Source organism: Pelmatolapia mariae, linkage group LG15 (assembly GCF_036321145.2).
Source record: "Pelmatolapia mariae isolate MD_Pm_ZW linkage group LG15, Pm_UMD_F_2, whole genome shotgun sequence".
Taxonomy (NCBI): Eukaryota; Metazoa; Chordata; class Actinopteri; order Cichliformes; family Cichlidae; genus Pelmatolapia; species Pelmatolapia mariae.
In genome coordinates this window covers 13,485,157-13,491,898 of record NC_086240.1, presented here as the reverse complement: position 1 = coordinate 13,491,898, position 6,742 = coordinate 13,485,157, and positions in this window count along the sequence as shown.

Genomic DNA, 6,742 nt, shown 5'->3' with positions numbered 1-6,742 from the left:
CATTGCAGCAATCACCTAATGGTGCATGTCCATCCCCTACAAATAATGACTCTCTCTCTCTCCGTTCTCCTTGCTTTTGCTTCCCTTCACTCGCAACACTGATGCTGAAATTGTGTTAATCTCCCATTTATCCGATAACTCTCTTCAACTCATTTCTTCCATTTCTCTCTTTTCTGCCTCTCTCTTGCTCGTATTGTTTTCATGCCTTCCTTTCGCTCTTACGTGCAGGAACAAAATGCTGACGGTAATATCTCAGTGTGCTAGGCTGGCCCGTTCTCATTCCCAGGGCGTCCCATTCTGACATTTTGTCAAAAACCATTGGTGTCTCACAGATACCCACAAGGTGTGCTGTGACACATGGGGATACAGGCACCGGTGAGATGGATCGTTCATTTCCAGCTTTCACATATAGATGCTTCCCAAGGACCCCTTGGCATCACATTTAAATGCTCTGGACAAACATTTTCCATGCGCACAGCCTGTGTTATCCAAAACCTTTACCTACAGCTGACCATGCAGCTCTTATGAACGACCTAATCAAGTAGTTTTTGGTGCCTAATTCTAGCCGTTGAAAAGTGAACATCAAGGCTCCCAGATGGGATGTAAACTGCCTTACTCCACTGGCACCAAAAGTAATAGCAGCTGCAGCAGTATTTTATGCCCTTGGATGAGAAGCCATTGATTGGACTGCCCTGACACATGAAGTATTTGCTTATTTTTTTGTTTTTCAGTGGTCGAAACCACATTGCGATCCAAGTAGCTGATAGTGTTTTCATAAAATTTTAAAAGCCATTAAATATTCACACTGCCCCGACCAAACAAGGTATCAACAAACTTGAAATCTTACTTGAAATAGTCCAAATAACAAAAAAACCAAATGTTTATCAGTGAATGTGAACCTTAAATTTTACATGCGAAGTTATCTAATGTAGGTGTTATTTGTGTTGGTTTCCTTTGCCTTAAACACAATAAACTCCTCTGTGCTTTCCTTTTTTGTGGGTATCTTTTCCACTCCTTTTTCCGGTGCTTACAGGTGAAAGGCGAGCAGTCAGGTGATTCTCCTGAGTGGAAAAGCCTTCACATGTGGACCGCTACTCCTCTGATGCAAGAGGAGAGTTTTTGACTGACAAGTTCATCGATTAGTTGCATGAAAGACTTGGCCGTAGAGGTTTTGCGTTGAGTAAATGTGAATGCTTTTGCTTCACTTAACAAAAACAGGGCACGCATTACCTGAAAGCATTAATTTTTTAGATAACAGCAAATCTGTTCATTTCAGTTCAAATGGAAGAAAACCGATTTACTGCACAAATTCTGGTGTCAGAGAATGTGAGCTCTTCTGTTAGTAATCTCCTCAATTGTTACATAATAATCCACAGATTTACCTCCCTGTCCCGAAAGCTAATTACTCCCCCTGATTTCCAAAACAAAACCTGGGCAATCGCACCCGGACAGCTCAGGAAAGGGAGATGCCAGTCGCCTTAACATGCTCACAGTGTGGGGTCATTATTGATTTGGGGCTAATCCCTCCCCGTGTGGAGGATTATCTCCCCGCCTGACACTCTGCTAAACTACTGTTTACCAAAGACAACAGAACGTATCAGAAAGCCCAGGTGAATTCAGTCACACCAGCAGCTAACACTGATCCTCACTAATCCAGCCAATGACAGGGTCTGTCAGAGAAGGTTGCCACGGCAACGGCTAATATTCTGGGATGGAGAGAATGGCTTTTGTTAGAAGGGAACGACCGGCTGTTTGCAGATAATATTTTAGGCCATTTCGTATTCGGTCCAATATTCTCCGATCGCTTTCTGAGGGGAGACGCACTGAAAAAGAGCCCGAGAAATCCACGTATTTGCACGCACACACAGACACACAATTACACATGGTTGTAATTAAATTCAGGGTGAATTGTCACACACAAACATATAGCACCTCCACTGTTTCCCCTCTTGGCAGCCGCCACCAAAAGACAAATAGTTTTTCCTCTGGTTCCCCTGATGAAGTCGAGTATTTCAGGCGCTGTCTCTGCCCGTGTATTTGTGTTGGTGTCCACTGTGATGTAAAAACCTGCACACTGTGCTGTTTTGTTATCCAGCCAAGCTGTTGAATAGCACGGGACTAACCCCAGTGTTTGTTGTGCGCTGGGATGCTAGGAGCCCGCTGCTTTATTTCAGTGTTTTTGTCGACAACTGTTTCATGCTAATGTGATGGGCTCAGGCCTCTTTACTGCCCGTTTCGCTGTGAGAGGATGAATTGATGTTGCACATCTGCATCGCAAACGTAATTCATTCCTCTCCAGTACAGGGGCGCCCGTGAACTAATTAGTCATTGCTGAGCTTTTCTTTCTTTGTGAGTGTAATGTGTGGGTTTATTATACATGAGCAGGTAGACCTGTGCTGTGTTTTCTACACCTGTGTGTGTGTGTGTGTGTGGTTATGAGTGCTGAAAGCTACATAAAAATAACAAATTATTGTCATTTTTCCTGCTTCATTTCACAACAATGGAGAATAGTGTTTTTGTTTGTGTTGGAGAAAAATATACTACACACTGAGGTCTATAATTCATAATAATATCTCACTGTTCCTGTCTAATCACGGGGTAGAGCATGGGCCTCGGGTGAATTAACACCGGCATCCAACACATGCACGAGGAAATAATTGCTAATTTAAAATGGATCTTGTTTCTGTGCAAATTTTGATTTTACAGGTGGGATTTCTGTGTAATAACCTGATGCTGAGATTTGGAAAGCCTCTGTGCAAGCTTACTTCTTAAAAAGAGGACAGGAAAAAAGTTATAAAATTGCTGTAAAATGTAGTTTTTCCATGTGCTGCCATGCGCTCATTTGAATCGCATTCTGTGGAAGGTGTTGAATTAAGAGCAAACCTTAGATAGAAATATGTATCTAAAGATTACCCACTTCATTAGGCACCCGCTCAAGTGTCCGTTAATGCAAATACCTTATCGGCCAATCACATAGAGACATGGTGACGATGACCTGCTGAAGTTCAAACAAAGCTTCAGAATGGAGAAGAAAGGTGATTTAAGTGGCTTTGAACATGACAGGTTGTTGTTTAAGTATTTCGGAAACTGCTGATCTGCTGGGATTTCAGCAATTTATAGGATTTACAGAGAGAAAAAAGTAAAAGAAAATAGCCAGTGAGTAGTGGGCTGCTGGCTGAGAATACCTTGTTGATTCCAGAGGTCAAAAATACCAGGCTTCTTTGAGCTGATAGGAAGGCAACAGTAACTCAAATAACAACTCGTTACATCTAAGGTATGCTGAAGAGCATCTCTGAATGCTCAAAACAGCACAACAGCACAACACAGGGTACCTTGAAGCACACGGACTATGAGCAAAGAGCAGGAAACCGAGGCTACAATAAACACGGGATCAGCAAAATTGATGATTGGAAAAATGTTGCCATGTCTGTGGAGTCTTAACGTCTGCTGCCACATTCAGAAGGAAGCGTCAGAATTTGGTTTAAAAAACATAAAAGCATGTTTACCTATGTGTATGTACAATTCAGGCTGGTGGTGGTGGTTGTGTAACAATGTGGGGGATATTTTCTCGACACACACAGGGCCCTTAAATACCACAGCCTACCCGAGTGTTGTGGCTGACATCTCCATCCTTTTATGACTACAGTGTACCCATATTCTAAATGCTGTTTCCAGCGAGATAACACACCATGTCACAAATGGTCTCAGACTGGTTTCCTGGACATAACAATGAGTTCACTGTACTCTGCTGGCCTCCACAGTCACCAGATCTCAATCCAGTCGAGCGATGTAGTGAAACCTGAGACCACAACAGCATATCGCTGAATCAGTGCCATGAAGAATTAAAGCAGTTCTGATGATAAAACAGGGGTCTAACTCAAAGTGTAACTAATGACTAAGTAGTAAATAAATAATAATTCATGAATAATAACATAAGTTTCTTACAATGACTTACAGAAAAGACATTTTATTGTGCCTATCTCAGCAGGGTGATGCAGGATTGAGGGTCTCCATGCTCAGCGAAGCCTTTGGGTCTCCTTTATACCAACATGACCAAATTTATTTCTCATCTTCATATTTACACTAAGTTTCAGTGCAGAGCCATATTGAATGGCCCTTTCTTTGCTCTCCCATGATTACCTGTCAGGCTCGTCATGGTTGGCTGGAGTGGACATTGTTTCAATTCTTTCTTTGAGTGCGGTATGCGTGTGTGCGTCTGCGTGTGTGTGTTCGTGCACTGCTGCAATCATAGCTAGGTCACATTCTTTATCTACATCTTCAGACAAGTAGCTTGGAGCTCCCTCGGTTATAGACCATGAATAGATCCTCCCACAGTAAATCCTACCCTGGTTACATTGCACAGCAACTTGTGGGCTGTATAAATGATGGGATTCTACTTCTGTTTATCCCCCAAGTCAGACTATCTTGTGCTTGAATGCACAAGAAACTAGAGACCATCTCGTGATGGGATCACACCACCGTAACGGCAATGAGTTCTCGGAAATATCACACACTCATACGCCACATTCCTCATATGGTGAATCGCAGATACATTAACAATTAAAAAGACTGTGTGACACTATGAAAGAGTTGCACATAAATACAGACATAAACAGAATGTTTCGGTTTCCTGAGGCCCGGCATCACTCAAGCTGAAATTCACTTTTCAAGAGAGAATAAAGCAGAAACAGTTGACATGGCTGAGTTTTGCATTTCCATTGTAGAAACTTTAATGGCACACTTATCTGGAGAGAAAATCTGTTTCCTCTGTTTGGGAAAGAATTCAGTTTATCACTTTGAAAAACAAGAGATTAGGCTGATTAGCTAATAGTGTTTCAAGGATAGGACAGTCGCAGTATAACAGATCATCCATTTTAGGGCCCACAATACAAGTGTATATGGCAGTGGCAGCCCTGTCAATTGGGGACATTCGGTACCACTGGCTTCCCTTAACAGTCCAATTTACTCCAGTGGAAGAATGCCAGATTACATTACTTTATCTTTTTTAGATTCCCCTGTCTCTTTGCCTTAATGGACAATTTATCTGCAATGTAGCCATTTCAGGGTCTCTTGATGCTGGACTGCTATTTTATTTAAAAATGAAAGGAAAAAAAAATTGCAAACATTGCAATGATCATTTATTTACATATTTGGTACATTTATTATTGGTTTGGTGGCACATATAATGATAGGATACCAGGAGTAAATTTGCCTTAATCACACAAGTATTTGAAGTAATGTTGAAAGGGGACATTCAGCTTTTTTGCGTTAGGCAAAATTATAATCAGTAAAAGAATAGAAAGTGGGAATTTTGCTGTCACACAGCACAAAACTGCCACACTATATCCGGTAACTGGATACCAGACTAAATACTTGAACAATTTAAGTAGTATAAATAGATACAATCTATCCGTAAAGTTAAAATAAAGATTGCAAATTAAAAAACTAAAATATAAAATGTACATGAGTAGTCACTGCCTTTGCTCAAAGCAGCTTTAGCAGGAATTACAGCCTCAAGTTACTACTAAAAGCTACTACTGGAGGTACACAAATGATGCACTTGACCATGGCATTTGGAGATAAAGTTATATGTGAGATGTGTAGCAATGAAGACCCACAGTTCTTAGTCTGTGGTATTCATAGAAAACCATTCCTCTGTTTTGAAAGCCGTTTGTCTGGGTTACCTTTTGGAAAACCTCAGGTTTTAAATAGCTTATCATGACTGGCCACGCTAATGCTGGTAATCCACGATAGCAGAGTAGAGACACAGCATGAAAAAGAGGCTAATTTCTCTCCTGTGGGAGGCTATAGATAACTCTGTTACAGTTTCCCGAGCTTTTCAGGTTTTATTTAGGGCTGACAGCATACAAAAAAACAACACAAAACATAATGGCTGAGAGTGTGTACTCGTGTTTCCAACACACACTAAGAAGGACATTAGATCATTACTACAGTGAGTGGTTACACTTTCTCTTTGTATTCCCAACCATGGGAGCGAAAACAGAAGCCTGAAAAAAAACAAAAAGAAGACAACCGACTGAAGTTAATCTCGTGATATCACGCAAACACCACTTTAGATTGGTCTGCCATATTGAATGCAAGTCAACTACCGCTTGGAGACTGGGGGCCACTGACTGGTCTCTAGGCCTGCCTAACTGGGACGTGGGCAGTTTAAAACAAAAAAAATTTCACAGCAAAAGCCACCAACCAACAGCAACCACTGGGGCCTTATTTGCATGCTCAAAATGGCAGACAAGTGAACGTCTCATGTGTCTGCATAGCCTCAATACGCTGAGGGCTGATTGGGACTGAGAAACAGGAGGGCAATGAGACACAACTGAAAGTAATTACACACAGTTGAAAACAATCAGGATAATTACAAAGGAGGAAGTGAAACTCCAAAAAGCACGAAACAAAAACCAACCTTCAAAAGAGGAAATAAAAGAGAGACAAGTGCACAATAGCCCACAGATGAAATATGGACACTAACACTGAACAAGATGGCAGATTATAATGAGCCCAGGAGGACAAAGGCACTGACACCGAAACACAAGACAGAGGAATGAACAGCGAAGAAGAAAAGCTCAAAACTGAAAGTGAATCTTAAACCCCCCGACAATAATACAATGATGAAATCAAAAAAGGAGTCAAACTAACAACAATGAATAATAATTACAATAATTTCAATATTGAAAGTTCATAAAATATTAACAAAAACACAACTACACAAAACACTATAAGA